The sequence below is a fragment of the Lactuca sativa genome, chromosome 8 (assembly GCF_002870075.4).
Source record: "Lactuca sativa cultivar Salinas chromosome 8, Lsat_Salinas_v11, whole genome shotgun sequence".
Classification (NCBI taxonomy): domain Eukaryota; kingdom Viridiplantae; phylum Streptophyta; class Magnoliopsida; order Asterales; family Asteraceae; genus Lactuca; species Lactuca sativa.
Genome location: NC_056630.2, coordinates 245,606,971 through 245,626,143, shown reverse-complemented (window position 1 = coordinate 245,626,143; position 19,173 = coordinate 245,606,971).

Sequence of the window (19,173 nt, the reverse complement as noted above, 5' to 3'; positions counted from 1 at the left end):
ACACACACACACACTCTTTTTCTCTCTAGTTTCTCTCTGTAGAACACCTTGATTTACACATATTTAGCACCTACACTTGTGTTCTCCTCTCAAGGCCTACACCCACTCCTCACCCCTACTTCTATATATATGGACCACAAACCAAAGACCTAAACCCAATGTTGGACCGAGAACACATGGGTTTTCGATCCAAGCTACAATTAAACCCAAGGTTGTTTTCGGTCCTAGACCAAAAACTACAATTGCCTAGAAAAGTAAAGTATAAACCATATTTTTGACCCAACATAATAATTAATGGAATATAGATCAATGTAATTGAACAATCAAAGTGAAAAATGTTCATGACTTTTTGTCTTTTGGAAAGGAAGAAAATGAATTAGGTTATCTAAATTTTTTTAGAGAACAATAGATTTAATATGAATCATTTTAGAATTAGAGGTTTAGTGTTAATAAATTTCTTTTTTGGGTTATATCTCGTCGTGTCAGAAAATTATCTGCTCGATTTACGGCGCGTTAGGGTTTAATGTCTGTTAGAAAAATTTGCATCACAATTTTATTGTTGTGCCACAAATTTGCTTCTGTACAACTTAAATTCATGATTTTTATGATTATTTTCTTTAACTAAGCCTTGAAATTTAGTTTCTTACTTGATAATTCACTTTTCTTTCATAAAAGTATTAGGATTTAGTTAATTAAAAAATTTAAAGAGATAAGAAAATGAAAGAAAAAAGAATCAAACCGAATGTCGAGTTACCTCCTACAAGCGCTTCTTTATGGAGTCTTTAGTTTGACTCCTCATCTCTATGTTTTCTTTGTATTGGTCTCTATATAGCCTATGTAACGCCCGGTTCTGAATCCATGTCCTAATTCGGGACTGTGGCCTGAGGATAGGTTATAATAAAGCTTAGGGCCTTTGGAAAAGATAAATCTAGACCCATTTATGTACATATAATGTAATTGAGGTGATCCGGGAGTTGGGTTGTGTATTGGAGCCAAAGGCTATATCGGTAAGGTGGCAGTTCGAGCTCTTTATGAATTTGGTTATATTCGGAAGGCTTTAAGGCTTGGGCATGTTGTTAGGAGCGTAGGTCTTCTCGCCACCTTTTCGTGGGTATAAGGTACGTCGGGAACGGACCTCGGATGAGTAAGATATGACACTTTGAAGTTATTAGCAATATTGGTCCCTAATGGAGAAAAGTGGCAAGAAGAGACCATGCATGTAAGTTGTCCAGTGCGGAAGTACACCCAACGTAAGTTGGGGGTACGGCCAACATAGAGAACTAAATGGACGCAAATGTTGGAGGCGTACGCCCATCGTACAAGAAGTACACCCAACATACGTTCAGAGTCCCTAAAGCCTAATTTTTAGGGTTAAGCACTATATAAAGAACATTATGACTCAAACCCTAGCCTCCTTACCAGCCTCTCAACCTCAGAAACCCTAGATACTTCTCATCCTTCATCCTTGTGTATTTTTTTCTTTGTGAAGTTCTTGGTGGGGCTTAGAAGCTTGAAAGAAGAAAGGAGAAGCTGGAGAAGAAGAACTTGAGTATCTTGAGCTCAAGGATCCGAGATTACATAACAATTTGGCACTCATTGGAGGTATAAAGCTCTCAACTTGCCTCATGAATGCTTAGATCTATGTTAATGGAGTTTTGGACCACTTTAGATCCCAAGAATGGTTTTTTATGGTCTAACTTAGTTACTAGGCTTAGGGTTGCCACCCTCAGTGCTAAATGTGTCCCTATGTCAGTAAAGTTTCGATCTTTAAGGTCCTTTTGTGACCATGCATGATTTTGAGTCATTTCCATGGAAGTTAGTTGCTATATTCCAACTTTGGGTCCATTTGGTGGGTTGCAAGCCACCAAGTAATCAACTTTATGAGTTAAGACATTTTAGTGGGTTTAGATCCGGGTTTTCTTCTTAAAGTCTTAAGGGATTAAGCAGTTTTGAAGTATATGGCTTAACAGAGTAGTACGTTGGGCGTACAAGCCATTACGCGCATCATACAAGCCATACAACTATACACATAGCGAACAACGGAGTATGTCCTGCGTACTCAACATATGTGGGCTTTGCGTGTTGTGGGCCTCAGGTTGGGCCATTCATTGGACTTTGTTTCTTTGGGCCTTAATGGGCCACCAAAAGTCAGATATTTTGGACCAAGAATATGTTTGGGCTTTAGGGTAAGGCCCATTAGAGGGGTTGGGCCCAGTTTAGCAAATTGGGCCATTAGTGGGCCACTGGTGGGCTTGGGAAGTCTACCTAGTATTGGGCCTTTCATATTATGGTTTTAGGCCTTAGGTTGAGGCCTATGTGAAGGGATTGGGCCCAATTGGAATTTGGGCCTTGTGAAAGTGTTTATCTTTCGGGCCAAGGTTTGGGTAGAGTTTAATTTGGGACAAGAGTATGAGAGAGGTAGAATGGTCTTTTACCCCAGTGAGGACTTATGGTTAAGCGATGAGAATCACAGACTTATCTAATTTGTATGATGATCAGTAACTCGGGGAGTCGAGAGATCAGCATTTCGGGGATCTGTCAGCTAGCAGCCAAAGGTTTATTTGTGGGATTTTGTAGTCAGCTTGTGAGGTGAGTTTTCTCCTGTAGGAACGGGTCGAAGGAACCAATTTTGGCCCATATATGTATGTTAGTATGTTCCGGACCAAGGTCCGATGTCGGGCGGGGCCTGAGGAATGTTTATGTTTCCAGACTGCGGTTTGATGTTGGGTGGTACCCGAGGAATGTATGCACGCTTAGTCATACTTGTTGTCCGTGTGATACTTGTATGTGCCTGGTTAGGAAAGTGAGTGTGGGCGGGGGCCCGTATCTCACCACTAGTTGAGTATGGACGGGGGTCCATATCTCATCATTAGTAGAGTAGGGGCGGGGCCTATGATAGGCAAAGCCTTAGGACTAGAATATATAGTACTGTGTATGATTCCTTATGTGCTAGCATGATTATATGTTATTTTTTGTATGTGTATAGCGGGCGGGGCCCAGTGACAGACAGGGCCTTGTAGAAACAGATCTATATACCGAGCGGGTCTCGATGCCAGGCAAGACCTAATGTCAGGTACTGTCCGATGTCGGGCGAGGCCTGATGAAGGGGAAGGGGACCCAATTTATGTGATTATGTGTATGGTATGTGGTATCTTGGGGAGACTCACTAAGGTTCGTGCTTACAATTTTCAGTTTTGGTTTTAGGTACTTCCGGTAGCAAGGGCAAGAGCTCAGGATGATTGCAGTACACACACTATTTGTTTAACCTGGGATGTTTGTACTCTGATATATTTGACAGATGTTTATGATATTTTGAGATACAAGACTTGTGATTTTTGATAACTATGGTTTTCTTAATGATTTAAAATGAAAATTTTGAACTGTATTTTTAGGATGTTTCAAGTTGGTATTAGAGCCTTGGTTTGAGGGATTCGGGCACACTCTCGGGTGTGTCTAAACTCAAACTGAGGACTTGGTATAAATTTTTTAAAATAAAAATCATTTTTTTACAAAGAGGATTTCGAAAAGAGAAAAAGGTTGTGGTGCATGCAATCAGTCGAGCTCAAGTAAGTACTCCTAATTTACCAATACAAATTTATGTTATGAGATGCTTATAAGAACTGCATGCTAGATTAGGGATAAGAATCTAGGAAGGATGCCTTATGTGCATGTTGGATGTGTATACGCTTATTGAATTGCATGCTAGTACTGATTAGTCAGTGATATGATGGCCTGATTAGGGTATGCTTGATTATGGTTACTCAATGCGCGAATGCTACTTGCTTTGTGCTTTTTGGGGTTCTATTTATCTTTAACTAACTAGTAAATGAATATGTTAAGTTATATATTACGAGGACTAAATAATTTCAGAAGTTTAGGTTTAGCCCTATTTCGCAGCTCTCGTCTGAGTCTAACCGTTGTAGGGAGAGACCTCTCGTCTGAGTATGGTCATGCTACGTGGTAAACCAGATGGGAATTATGGTGCCGACAAGGGATCAGGCTCGGACTCTGGAGTCGGGCAGCTCGATGATCGGATGAGGGAGTTCATTCCATCTAAGATTACACAAAATATCACTTACCATACTCCTGTGATCTTCAGTATGGTCAAGCAGGGCATTTTGGAGATTTTTGATGACAGGCTGAGTGCATTCCGCACCGAGATAGTGGACATGATAGGGACGCATACGTTGATGTTTCGGGATGTAACAATCGTCAAATTCTGGTCAATTCAAAGTCAAATAAAGTCAACAAGTCAAACGGGTCAACTCAACTAACCCTTGTGTACTAGGGCTTACGTTATGTATTTACTAAACAACTCACTAGAATGAGAGATCATAAATCGAAAAGTACGTACATCTAGATCTCCTTAACCTAAAACTATGGTAAGTGACGAGCCAAACCGATAAAACAATGTTTCATACTTATCGGGAGTGTGTAAGATCCTTAAACAAGGCTTAACAGGGTTTACGGACCTTGCATTGCGAAGCCGGACACTCAAAAAGGTCACAAATGAAACCTCTTTCAATCATTTTCACTCTATCTATCTCTATTTAGAAATTTCTCCCAAATCTCTCCAAGAATGTGAAATCTCTCCCAAATATCTCTTTGTATGTGAAATCTCTCCAAGAATGCCAAATCTCTCCCAAATCTCTCCAAGAATGTGAAATCTCTCCCAAATATCTCTTTGTATGTGAGGGAGAATAGCAATTGGTCTAAATGCATGGCTTCTACTCCTAATTCTACCTTGAAAGGGCAATCTATGAAATAGAGCTTAGTCTGTCCAAACTAGTAGAAGGCTTAGGTTCTTATTTGATCCAATAAAGTATCTCTCCAAGCTTGTCAAATCTCTCCCAAATCTCTCCAAGAATATGAAATCTCTCCCAAATATATCTTTGTATGAGAAATCTCTCAAAGAATGTCAAATCTCTCCCAAATCTCTCCAAGAATATGAAATCTCTCCCAAATATCTCTTTGTATGAGAAATCTCTCCAAGAATGTCAAATCTCTCCCAAATCTCTCCAAGAATGAGAAATCTCTCCAAGAATGTGAAATCTCTCCAAAATCTCTCTCAAAAGTTTGCGTACCTTTTTGAAGTCATTCGGGTCATTCCGACCCTTAAACGGGTCAAAAACGGACAAAAAGGGCTTAAGGACCCGAAACCCCTCTTAAGGACCCGAAACCCCTCTTAGGGCCGAAAGTCCTCTTTGGGACCGAACCCTTCTGAGCCGAACGCGAAGGCTGTTGAACCGAACCCGAAGGGTCCTCTCGGGCCCGAACCTCGCACAAGACCCGAACCCGAAGCCTCGGTCCATTTCGCTCCACAATGCCTTCGGTCTCCTCACTTCTGACCCTTTGGACCGAGCCTGACCCTCGCTTGCTGATCTGCTATGCTTTGCTTCTCGCCCAGCCTCAGGAGGACCGAACCACGACCAGGACCGAGAGGACTCGCTGGGAAGCTTCTTTTCTCCCGGTTTTCGAGTAGTTTCGCAATTTAGCTTCGTTTTTAATTGTTTTAACGCGGGATTTTCACCCAAAACTTTATTTTAACATATAAGGACCCATAATTAATGATTTATCACGTTTTTAAGAATAAAACCTTATCCAAAAAGAGTGGGTGAAGTACAAGAGGTGGAGTGCTGACTTTCCTTATTCTATGACACAAGCAACCACCATACCTACTCCATGACTAACCCACACTCCTCCCTACCATACCTTGTAACTTCCTTGTCCTTTTTACCTCACTCACAAGCCATCCCCACGTTTTTGAGAGCTGGACACTCAACCTCTCTCCTCATTTCTTTCACTTGCTCTCATTTCACCAAAAATCAAACACAACTTTTCTCTCAAACTTTTTCTCTCTATTTCAAGACTCTAAGGCTTATTTTCAAGCTTTATTCTTCTCTTGGTATGTATAATTCATCCTCCTTGTGATTATTACACCTCATTCTACTCAAATCATTGATTTCTTACACAAACATCATTACATTCTTGTTAGATCTTCGAACCTTCAAGTGATTCTTCAAGTGTTCTTGAGTTGAACACTTCTCTTCTCCATCATCCATCTAGTGAAATCACTCAAGGTGAGTTCATAACCCTACATTTTCATGTTTTCTAAAGTTTTTAGGGGGGAATACAAGTTAAAACACCAAGAACATAACTAAACTTTTCTAACATCCTTCATCAGAAAAGTTCAACTCCATTCACGGACTGTTTTGGACAACTTAAACATTTTAGTTTTCAAAACTGTTTTAGGTGCAAGTAGCTACACTTCTTAGCTTTAAAATGACTACTTTTACATCTCCTCACGATGTTTCTACAATTTATGGTGATTTTTAAAAAACAGCATGTCTTTTCAAACACAAGTCCGTACCAGTCTGCGATTATAAGTATTTTAATACAAGATAAAGGCTCCCAAAAATCATGATAAAAATTATGAGTAAACTAGACACATTTTAGGAACCCTTAGAATTTACGGATCTAGTTTTTGACTTCGCATGATTTTTCTAAAACAGTGCAGAAAGGTTAAATTTAGTTAACAACTTATAACTTTCAAAACACTTTGTAACATGTTGAGCAAAGTGTTAAATCTTTGATGACTTCATATATTACATGTATTTCTTGTAATGATATATTTATATGATAGGAAATTACTTACTGAATTTATAAGAATCCTCCATCATAACCATTAGTACAAAACAAAGCAAGACAAACATAGCTATATTGTACTATACATTTGACTTACATAGAAAGGGTTCTTATACACCACAAATAAACATACTAAACTATAATAAGTATAGTTAGGTTGCATATACATTTCAAACATTTTGATAAACTATAATAGGTATAGTTTATGATCATTTACATTACAAAAGGTTTTCACAAGAATAGGGTACATTCCAAAGTACCAGGTTTTCACATAAATGGGGTACATTCCAAAGTACCGGGTTTTTCTTTATACAAAAAGTGGTACAAATACAAAGTACCGAGTTTTTAATTACAAAAAGGGGTACAGATACAAAGTACCGGGTTTTATACAAAAAGGGGTACAGATACAAAGTACCCGGTTTTCATATAAATGGGGTACATTCCAAAGTACCGGGTTTTATACAAAAAGGGGTACAGATACAAAGTACCGGGTTTTTAACTACAAATGGGGTACATTCCAAAGTACCAGGTTCACATCAAAATAGTTGTTATGATATTAAAACTATATTTCGTCTAGAATTGTTAGACTTCAACTATAATCGCTGAGTGTATATGCTTGAGTCGCATAAGAATTTAGTCTCGATTGGCCTAGAATTGGTGGGCCCGCCTCATCTCCTGTTCGTTGTTTGGTTGTGGACCTAGGGCAGACCCACTATTTTCAACGTTTTATCTAACTTAAATCTTATATAACTTATATACGCTAGACGATTATAGGAGAAAGCTACGGGTCATTCTAGGGTTCATTAACACATCATATAGGAATATTCTGTTCACACTTAACTAAGAAAATATTGGATTTTCTAGAAATCAAACTCTATCGATTTTACAAGGAAAACGGTTTCTACTTCAAACAAAACTCTTATGAACTCACCAACTTAATTGTTGACACTTTTTCAAAACTACTTGTATTCTCAGGAAATCAGTGAAATAGGAAAACTTTAGCGCTTTGAGGATGGGACGTTAAACCGTCAACAATTTATTTTTGTCATCATAATATAATTGATTTTGAAACATGTAAACATATACTTTGGTGTAACTTTTTCAATTATATTTATGATGGTTTTATTTACTTTGAGCACTATTATACACATTGTTGTGATACTGTACATGAAGTCCTCCACCCCCGAACGTTTCCGCCATCCTTGGTTTGGGGGTGTGACAGATTGGTATCAGAGCATTGTTTATAGTGAACTCAGTATATCGAACCACACAAGATATACAAACTATAAATGCATTGGGACTAAAGTCTCTGATTTAATGTTTTCAAAACAACTATACTTTTAGAAATAAATAGTTTCTTATTAAAAGTATACATGCATGCATACATACTAAGGTCAACATCATTCTATAACAAAACAAAAGTAATGATTATTAGATATCACAGGTAAGGTCGGGGATGTATGGTCAGTCTTGGGAGTGGCATAGCCTGATCAACTATGTTGGTCCGAGGAGTGATTAGCATATGCCCAAGAATGGTTGTGATGTGGCAACAAGTCTAAAAACTTACCAACACTACCACAATGAAATACCATAGGGGTATTTTGCGTTATTATAATTACTTATCTGAGAACTAAATAGATTTTTATCAATAGGTCAATAATTTCTTAGTGGATACATCAAAATTATATGTATCCAGGGCGTCATAGACTTAGAATATGAGGATCTTTGCTTTACTTCCTGTTCTTGTTGGATTGGGGATTTAGAGTTAGGGTCGCTTATTCGAAGGTCTATCCTATCCCAAATACATATGACTGGTATGCACTAAACAATGTATTGAAGTACCTGATAAAGATCATCTTATAATTATCTAATTAGTACGTCTACTTAGTTATTTCTTATATTCCCATTTCTCGCGAAGATATCATGGCTGGATTCTATCCCCACGACGACCCGTACTACCCCAACCACGGTAATTCTGAATGGCTCGGAGAGGAGCCAGGGAATGATTATCCAATCCATGTGGATGGTCACCAAGCTGAAGGCTTTGCTGATGGTTTCTGACTCCGACCCTGAAGTGGAGAACCTACCCCGATGGCCCTTGTTCCGAATCCTAACCCTCGTCCGATTTTTTTTTCAAGGCCCGACGCCTCCTTGGGTAGAGTGCTTGGAAACCTGGAGCGAAGAGCAAGACCAACCCATGTTGTTTAGTGGAGACCGAAGCTTCTACGACATAAGCGAAGGAAGCTCAGCAGATGGAATTCTTCCAATCCTGGTTCGTAGAGTTGCCCGAAACGAGATTCAGGGCAGAACAACTCTCCATCATATCGTAGAGGTCGATGCAAATACAAGAATGCATAAAATCCGCATCAATCACCTTGAGCACACTCATGAAAAATATAAGAGAGACCATGAAACCCTGATGCAAGCACTGGCTGGATCACGAACCGAAGTCATAGAACTCCGAGTACGCCAGAGGGTGTACGAAAGGCACATGCTTGATAAGGAGCGGCAACTAGCTGAACTGAGGGTTCACCAGAAGGATGACCGCCGCCAGTAGTAGATACCTTACTTTCTTTCCCTGTTAAAAAAAAGGGAATCGTTTTTCCTATCTATGTCCTATGTGGCATTCTCTATGAAACTATCTTGTACTGTAGGTACTTTTGGTTAGGCCTTTAGGCAGCCAAAACTCTCCTGCTCCGGATGTGATGTAAGACCCTCTACAAGGTCAATTTTCCCAAGCCTGTTACATCTTAAACATCAATGACTTTGTCAGTCGGATAAATTCTGTGACACTCTTTGTCCAAATACTTCCATCATGCTACCATAAGAGTATATCTGAAACCCACTCTAGTCAAGTTGTTGGACGAGAGTAACTTAGCTCCGGGATCATTCCAATTCTCTTTCAAAGGTTGGATCAAATCTCAAGGTTTCACTTGGATACAAAACCTACTAAACTCATGAAATTCATTCATATGGACTTCCTTTATGAATTACATATAAGGCATTCTTAAATCGGAGCATAATGCAGAAAAATCTAATTCAATGACAACTGACTTGTCTTTGCTAGTAGGAACTTACCATCTGATCATTCTCTTGCAAATTTTATGACAGAACCATGCCACCAAGGAAAAGACCAAGACCTTCTGGAAACTCAGCACCGCCCCCTCCGCCACCACCTCCGGAATTTGATCCTGTGATGTTTCAGGCTACAGTAACAGCAGCCGTGGCGGCAGCAATCTCGCAAATGGGTACATATGGTTCCGACGGTTTTGGATCCGGGAATACTAACTCGAATCAGGGGGACAGCACGGGGCGTACTAAAGAGTGTTCTTACAAAGACTTCACGAATGGAAAACCCGATCCTTTCAACGGAAGCGGGGGCGTCATCGCGCTGATGCAATGGTTCGAAAGGACCGAAGCAGTCTTCGAAATATGTGCTTGTCCCGAAGCGAGCAAGGTCAAGTATGCAACATTCACCTTCACAAGAAAAGCTATTACTTGGTGGAACGACAGAGTTAAGTCGCTTACTCCTGCAGTGGCTAACTCTATAAGCTGGGAGGATTTAAAAGCTTTGATGCTGAAAGAATATTGCCCAAGAGGCGAAGCGCAAAAACTGGAAGAGGAACTCTGGAACCTCAAAATGTCGGGGACGGATCTCAAAGCTTATACCGCCCGATTCAATGACCTAGCACTCTTCTATCCCACAATGGTCACCCTAGAGGAGAAAAAGGTAGAACGATACCTTTGGGGGCTAGCATCCCAGAATCATGATAGTGTATTGGCCTCAAGACCAACTACCTTCGACAGCGCCAAGGAGTTGGCACAACAACTCATCAACCATCGTGCCGGCCATGACACTACGACAACTACGCCAATTTTTGCTGTTCATGCTGCCACAACCCTCACCACGCCAACTCCCATGAAACAATATGCTGGAACCCTTCTGATATGCAACAAGTGTAACTTCCATCACACTGGGGCTTGCCGAAAGATGCATTGCAAAAACTGCGACAGAGAGGGACACAGTGTCCATTTCTGTAAGGCACCAGCACGACCCATCAATCAGGTCCCTGGCTTTGGAGCAAGCCCAGCCTGTTACAAGTGTGGAGAAACGGTACACTTTAAAAGGGATTGCCCAAGAACAAGAGATGCCAGTGGTGGTGGAAGGGTGCTTGCGATCACCGAAGGAGAGACCACCCCGGACCCCGCAAATATCAGTATGTGTTTCTAACATCGACGTTTAAATTCTAAACTTCTTTATATGTTAAATCTAGCATCGATTAAAGCACGCATAGTAGTAATGCCAAGGATTAAACTGAGAGCATAAACAATAAGAAATTCCAAGGCCGACATGTGATATCAGGCGGGGTATTCCTCACCATAATCGGTTTCTTGTATTGCGAAAAGTTTCCCCCATCTTTCCTCCGAATTCTAGGATCCCCATTCAAAGTGCAAATTTCGGGACGAAATTCCCTCTAACCGGGGTATGATGTAACAATCGTCAAATTCTTGTCAATTCAAACTCAAATAAAGTCAACAAGTCAAACCGGTCAACTCAACTAACCCTTGTGTACTAGGGCTTACGTTATGTATTTACTAAACAACTCGCTAGAATGAGAGATCATAAATCGAAAAGTACGTACATCTAGATCTCCTTAACCTAAAACTGTGGTAAGTGACGAGCCAAACCGATAAAACAATGTTGCATACTCATCGGGAGTGTGTAAGATCCTTAAACAAGGCTTAACAGGGTTTACAGACCTTGCATTGCGAAGCCAGACACTCAAAAAGGTCACAAATGAGCCCTCTCTCAATCATTTTCACTCTATCTCTCTCTCTTTAGAAATCTCTCCCAAATCTCTCCAAGAATGTGAAATCTCTCCCAAATATCTCTTTGTATGTGGAATCTCTCCAAGAATGCCAAATCTCTCTAAGAATGTGAAATCTCTCCAAGAATATCAAATCTCTCCCAAATCTCTCCAAGAATATGAAATCTCTCCCAAATATCTCTTTGTATGAGAAATCTCTCCAAGAATGTCAAATCTCTCCCAAATCTCTCCAAGAATATGAAATCTCTCCCAAATATCTCTTTGTATGAGAAATCTCTCCAAGAATGTCAAATCTCTCCCAAATCTCTCCAAGAATGAGAAATCTCTCCAAGAATGTGAAATCTCTCCCTAATCTCTCTCAAAAGTTTCCGTAACTTTTTGAAGTCATTCGGGTCATTTCGACCCTTAAACGAACAAAAAGGGCTTAAGGACCCGAAACCCCTCTTAAGGACCCGAAACCCCTCTTTGGGCCGAAAGTCCTCTTTGGGACCGAACCCTTCTGAGCCGAACGCGAAGGCTGCTGAACCGAACCCGAAGGGTCCTCTCGGGCCCGAACCTCGCACAAGACCCGAACCTAAAGCCTCGGTCCATTTCGCTCCATGATGCCTTCGGTCTCCTCGCTTATGACCCTTCGGACTGAGCCTGACCCTCGCTTGTTGATCTGCTCCACTTCGCTTCTCGCCCAGCCTCAGGAGGACCGAACCTCGGCCAGGACCGAGAGGTCTCGTTGGGAAGCTTCTTTTCTCCCGGTTTTCGAGTAGTTTCACATTTTAGCTTCGTTTTTAATTGTTTTAACGCGGGATTTTCACCAAAAACTTTATTTTAACATATAAGGACCCATAATTAATGATTTATCACGTTTTTAAGGATAAAACCTTATCCAAAAAGAGTGGGTGAAGTACAAGAGGTGGAGTGTTGACTTTCCTTATTCTATGACACAAGCAACCACCATACCTACTCCATGACTAACCCACACTTCTCCCCACCATACCTTGTCAATTCGTTGTCTTTTTTACCTCACTCACAAGCCATCCCCACATTTTTGAGAGCTGGACACTCAACCTCTCTCCTCATTTCTTTCACTTGCTCTCATTTCACCAAAAATCAAACACAACTTTTCTCTCAAACTTTTTCTCTCTATTTCAAGACTCTAAGGCTGATTTTCAAGCTTTATTCTTCTCTTGGTATGTATAATTCATCCTCCTTGTGGTTATTACACCTCATTCTACTCAAATCATTGATTTCTTACACAAACATCATCACATTCATGTTAGATCTTCGAACCTTCAAGTGATCCTTCAAGTGTTCTTGAGTTGAACACTTCTCTTCTCCATCATCCATTTACTGAAATCACTCAAGGTGAGTTCATACCCCTACATTTTCATGTTTTCTCAAGTTTTTAGGGGGGGAATACAAGTTAAAACACCAAGAACATAACTAAACTTTTCTAACAGCCTTCATCAGAAAAGTTCAACTCCATTCACGGACTGTTTTGGACAACTTAAACATTTTAGTTTTCAAAACTGTTTTAGGTGCAAGTAGCTACACTTCTTAGCTTTAAAATGACTACTTTTACATCTCCTCACGATGTTTCTACAATTTATGGTGATTTTTAAAAAACAGCATGTCTTTTCAAACACAAGTCCGTACCAGTCTGCGATTATAAGCATTTTAATACAAGATAAAGGCTCCCAAAAATCATGATAAAAATTATGAGTAAACTAGACACATTTTAGGAACTTTCAGAATTTACGGATCTAGTTTTCGACTTCGTATGATTTTTCTAAAACAGTGCAGAAAGGTTAAATTTAGTTAATAGCTTATAACTTTCAAAACACTTTGTAACATGTTAAGCAAAGTGTTCAATCTTTGATGACTTCATATATTACATGTATTTCTTGTAATGATATATTTATATGATAGGAAATTACTTACTGAATTTATAAGAATCCTCCATCATAACCATTAGTACAAAACAAAGCAAGACAAACATAGCTATATTGTACTATACATTTGACTTACATAGAAAGGGTTCTTATACACCACAAATAAACATACTAAACTATAATAAGTATAGTTAGGTTGCATATACATTTCAAACATTTTGATAAACTATAATAGGTATAGTTTATGATTATTTACATTACAAAAGGGTTTCACACGAATAGGGTACATTCCAAAGTACCAGGTTTTCACATAAATGGGGTACATTCCAAAGTACCGGGTTTTTTTTTTAATACAAAAAGGGGTACAAATACAAATTACCGGGTTATTAATTACAAAAAGGGGTACAGATACAAAGTACCAAGTTTTATACAAAAAGGGGTACAGATACAAAGTACCGGGTTTTCATATAAATGGGGTACATTCCAAAGTACCGGGTTTTATACAAAAAGGGGTACATATACAAAGTATCGGGTTTTTAACTACAAATGGGGTACATTCCAAAGTACCAGGTTCACATAAAATAGTTGTTATGATATTAAAACTATATTTCATCTAGAATTGTTAGACTTCAACTATAATCGCTGAGTGTATATGCTTGAGTCGCATAAGAATTTAGACTCGATTGGCCTAGAATTGGTGGGCCCGCCTCATCTCCTGTTCCTTGTTTGGTTGTGGACCTAGGGCAGACCCACTATATTCAACGTTTTATCTAACTTAAATCTTATATAACTTATATACGCTAGACGATTATAGGAGAAAGCTACAGGTCATTCTAGGGTTCATTAACACATCATATAGGAATATTCTGTTCACACTTAGCTAACAAAATATTGGATTTTATGGAAATCAAACTCTATCGATTTTACAAGGAAAATGGTTTCTACTTCAAACAAAACTCTTATGAACTCACCAACTTAATTGTTGACACTTTTTCAAAACTACTTGTATTCTCAGGAAATCAGTGAAACAGGAAAACTTCAGCGCTTTGAGAATGGGACGTTAAACCGTCAACAATTTATTTTTGTCATCATAATGTAATTGATTTTGAAACATGTAAACATATACTTTGGTGTAACTTTTTCAATTATATTTGTGATGGTTGTATTTACTTTGAGCACTATTATACATGTTGTTGTGATACTGTACATGAAGTCCTCCACCCCCGGACGTTTCCGCCATCCTTAGTTTGGGGGTGTGACACGGGAGTTCAGAGCTTGTGAAGCTCCAGATTATCATGGGGCTAGGGACCCGATCGCTAGAAGCATATCGTTGGCAGATGTCACCAACGCTTTTCATACCAGCCGTAGTCCCGAAGGGGACAAGGTCTGACTGGCTTCTTGCCTCCTGAAAGACAGGGCACGTGATTGATGGGAAGAGTTTGGTAGTGAGTATGGCGATAATGCGGTTGATGTTATGTCATGGGATAACTTTTTGACTAGATTTTGGGCAAAGTTTTCCCAGGCGACTGAGGCGCACCCCGAGATACTCACGATCACTGCCAAGTTTTGGGAGAGGGCTTATTTGGTACCGCAGTATGCAACAGATGAGGAAATGAAGAAGGTAAGGTATCATGACATATTGCAGAATGATATTAGGGAGATCGTGAGTATCTCGGGGTGCGAGACCCGAAATGACACGACTTCTAGAGCCTGAGAACGGGATATTGACTTGGAGCAGATTTGGAAGAGGAAACCAGATTAATTGAATATATTGGAGGGTCTCGGGAAGACACCTAAGATTTCAAATCAACTTTTGAGAGGCCAGTAGGGTCAGATTTAGTACAGCACATGTGGGAAACTATACGATGGAGTCTTTCGTTCCAAGGGTTTGAGTAAGTGTATCTTTGGGTTTATTCTTTGTCTGTGTTTGAATTATATTTTCAAGAGATGTCATATGCCAATTTTATACCGAGAATTATATAGTGGGTTCTCAGGTTGTGGTAGCTATAGCAAATGTGATTTGAGCTCGGGAGGTGTTCTGTTAGTCTTCAAGAGTCGTACTGCTTTAGTGTTGGTTAGTTTTGGGAACACTAACAGTAGTAAGCGTTGGTCTCCAGTAGATTGATCATTAGATGGTAAGAAGGATTGGGAATCCTTCCACTCTTGTGTGTTGTAAGATGTTAGTTGAATCAAAGTGAGGGAGAATCGTCCAGGTATCCAAGAACATAAGTAGATGTGAAACTAGGGTGAGTTCGCATTCCCGCTGGGGAGGAAGACAGCCCAAGTGGCTGTATGGGTCGAGGAATGTGTAAGTTGGGAGTTTGGTAAACTTCCTAACATTGGGTTTGCATCTTCTTAGTGTTTGATAGCTGGTGTTGGGAAATTAGGTTGGGAATTTCCGTCAGGATGCGAGTTCATTCAGGATGCTAGACCGCGTGAGTGCTCGACTTTGGACGTGTTCAGATTGGTAATCAGTGGTAAGATCACGGTCAACAGTTCAGTTAGCGTGGGAAGTGTTGTAAGACTATGAGGTAGCCATAGTAATCACTAGCAACCAGATATCAAGGAAGAGTAACAAGCGACTGCACGACAACCATAACATTCTTCATGCGATCAGATAGTGTGGGAAGTGTTGTTAGACTACGGAATGAGTCGTAGCATTCACAGATTCATCCAGATAAGCTAGTCCAGGGTGGACCATTTCGTAGAATCATGGAAAGGCCATAGCAGGATCATAATCAGGAAAGGATAGGTAGTGGGAATTTGAGGTGGAGTTGGACCTCTGTAGCCCTAGATAAGTGGGACATGTGACCAAGGCCGCTCTGTGATATAGTTTGGGTGGGACCCGTGGGCGAGGCCTGTGTGCTTACCGTAGTGCAGGTGGGACCTACCAGTGATCAGTGGTTCAAGGTATGGTATCGAGGATCCCAGGATTTATAGAGCCAAGAGTGGCAATGCGGTTAGAGCAGTTTCGATAGCCAAAGTTTTCTTCGGAAATCACGGGGAGCGACTAAGAAGGTGTTCATTGGTTCATTAACCAGGTGGGACTACAGTATTCCAATTAGTTGACAGATAATTTGGGACCTAGGAAGTCCTGGTTCCTTCAAAAGGTAGATAAGAGGCAACAGGTTGTTCTAGCAGAAGCTGCGATTATGAGGGTTCTTGTGCGTGGGGTAGCTTGCAGATCGGAAGAGCGAAGACACTTACAATTGGATTAAATAGTATGAAAGTAATTGATTTGACCCAGTTGCACAGCTCTCGTTTGAGTCTAACCGTTGCGGGTATGAATCTCCTACTTGAAGGATTATCTGAGCCTTCTGTCAAGTATGATTGTCCTACATATAGTTATGTGTGGGCAGTATGCCAGGGAGACATACCAGTATGGAATCGGACTATGGAAAGGCAAAAGTGCTTTGCTTGTCACACCCCCAAACCAAGGATGGCGGAAACGTCTGGGGGTGGATGACTTCATGTGTACTATCATAACAACAATGACAATAGTGATGAAAGTAAACACAACCAACATATATATATATATATATATATATATATATATATATAATTGAAAGAGTTACATCATTGTATGAATTACATGTTTCAATATCAATTACAATATGTTGACAAAAACATGAAACGTTTGACGCCTTAACGTCCCATCCTCAAAATCCATTTGATTTCCTGTTTAGTGATTTCCTGAGAATACAAGTTGTTTGAAAAAGTGTCAACACAATGGTTGGTGAGTTCATAAGTTTTTGTATACAATTATGAAAAAGCTTGTCTCGTAATTGTATAGTTGTTCCAGAAAAATCCGATATTTTCCTTAAAATGAATACTGTAGTCTTGTATCCAAAGACCGAAACGTATGAGTAATCTTCCTTATTTACAGAAAATAATGTGAGTTTATTTCAACATAAACGCGTATGATATTAATGAAATTCTCGTAAATTCTTATGTTTGTTAATACTTTCTGTGAGTTATTATAACCATACTATGACCTAGGTGGCCTGAAAACGACGTTCTTCGGGCGTCGTAGAACTGGAATGACACTTGTCACCACAGACCTGCCGGTCTAGCTGTTGCAAGCAGCTCTGGTGTGGGTTTTTCAAGCCCAATATAGATCTATATACAACTATCACGCTCTCCCTCCAGGAGACTCTGGTTACAATACATGACTTATGATTTATGCGAAGCGAATGTCTCACAAAGTTATTAACGAATTCACACTTAACGTAATGAAAGTTTCCCTTTTGTATAAATGTACCTTTCTGAAATGTATGTATTTGGAAATGTATCATAAACTATACCTATTATAGTTTATCAAAACAAGGGTAGTAATAGCAAAGTACGTAAACTATACTTAACATAGTTTAATAAAATGTTTGTGTGTAATGGGTATACTTGAATAATAACACTTTGTTTATTCTATGCTTTATCTAGTAAAAATCCATTTGTTAACTGGTGTATATCTAGATACTAACACAAGAATGTCATATATTGTAATAACACATAAACACATAATAATATACACCTTGCTCAACATGTTACAAGGTGAAATGAAATTGCTAGTGCTTTTCTGATTATAACATTTTCTGTAACTGTTATTAGAAAATTTGTAGAAAAATCATAAAATGTCCAAATCAAGTTCTGCAACTTCTGAGAGTTTGGAAAATGAGTCTAGTTTCTTCATAAATTTTTCCATAATTTTTAGTGACCTCTAACTTGTGTGAACAAGTCCATATTCATAGACTGGTCCGGATTGATGTTTGAAATGATAGAAAGTTTTGTAAAAATAACCATAAATTGTAGAAAAATCATATGGAGATGTGCAAGTAGTCATTTTAAATCTAAGAACCTGAACTACGTGCACCAAAAACAGTTTTGAAAACAAAAATGTTTAAGTTATCCAAAACAGTCCATGAATGGAGTCCAACTTTTCTGATGAAAGCTGTTAGATAAGTTTAGTTATGTTCATGGTGTTTTAACTTGTATTCTCCCCCTTAAAACTTAAGAAAACATGGTAATGGAGGGGTATGAACTCACCTTAAGTGATTTCAGTAGATGATTGTTGAAGAATGGAAGTGTTTAACTCAAGAACACTTGGAGATGCCTTGAAGATTTTCGAGAATCTAGCATCATAGTTATGGAGTTTGTGTAAGCTATCAATGATTTGAGTAGAATGAAGTGCAATAATCACAAGGAGGATGAATTATACTTACCAAGAGTGGAAGAACACTTGATGATCAGCCTTGGGATCTCGAATTAGAGAGAAAAGTTTGAGGGAAAAGTTGGAGTTGGATCTTTGGTAAAATGAGAGTAATTGAAAGAAAAATGAGGAGAGAGGTTGAGTGACCAGCCCTAAAAACGTGGGGATGGCTTGTGATAGGGGTAAAAAGTACAAGGAAGTGACAAGGTATGGTGGGGAGGAGTGTGGGTTAGGCATGGAGTGGGTATGGGGTTGCTTGTGTCATAAAATAAAGTAAAGTCAACACTCTACCTTTGTACTTCACCTACTCTCTTTTGGATAAGGTTTTATCCTAAAAACATGATAAATCAATAATTAAGGGGTCTTATATGTTAAAATAAAATTTTGGGTGAAAATCCCGTGTTAAAACAATTAAAAACGGGCCTAAAACGCAAAATTAGTCGAAAACCGGGAGAAAAGGGACTTCCAGCGAGACCTCTCGGTCCTAGGCCGAGGTTCGGTCCATAACGATGCTCGGCGCGAAGCGAAGGCGAAGGCTCGGTAGTCTCAGAAGCGAAGGTGATCAGACCCGAAATGTACCGAAGGTTCGGGTTCGGGTGATGTGCGAGGT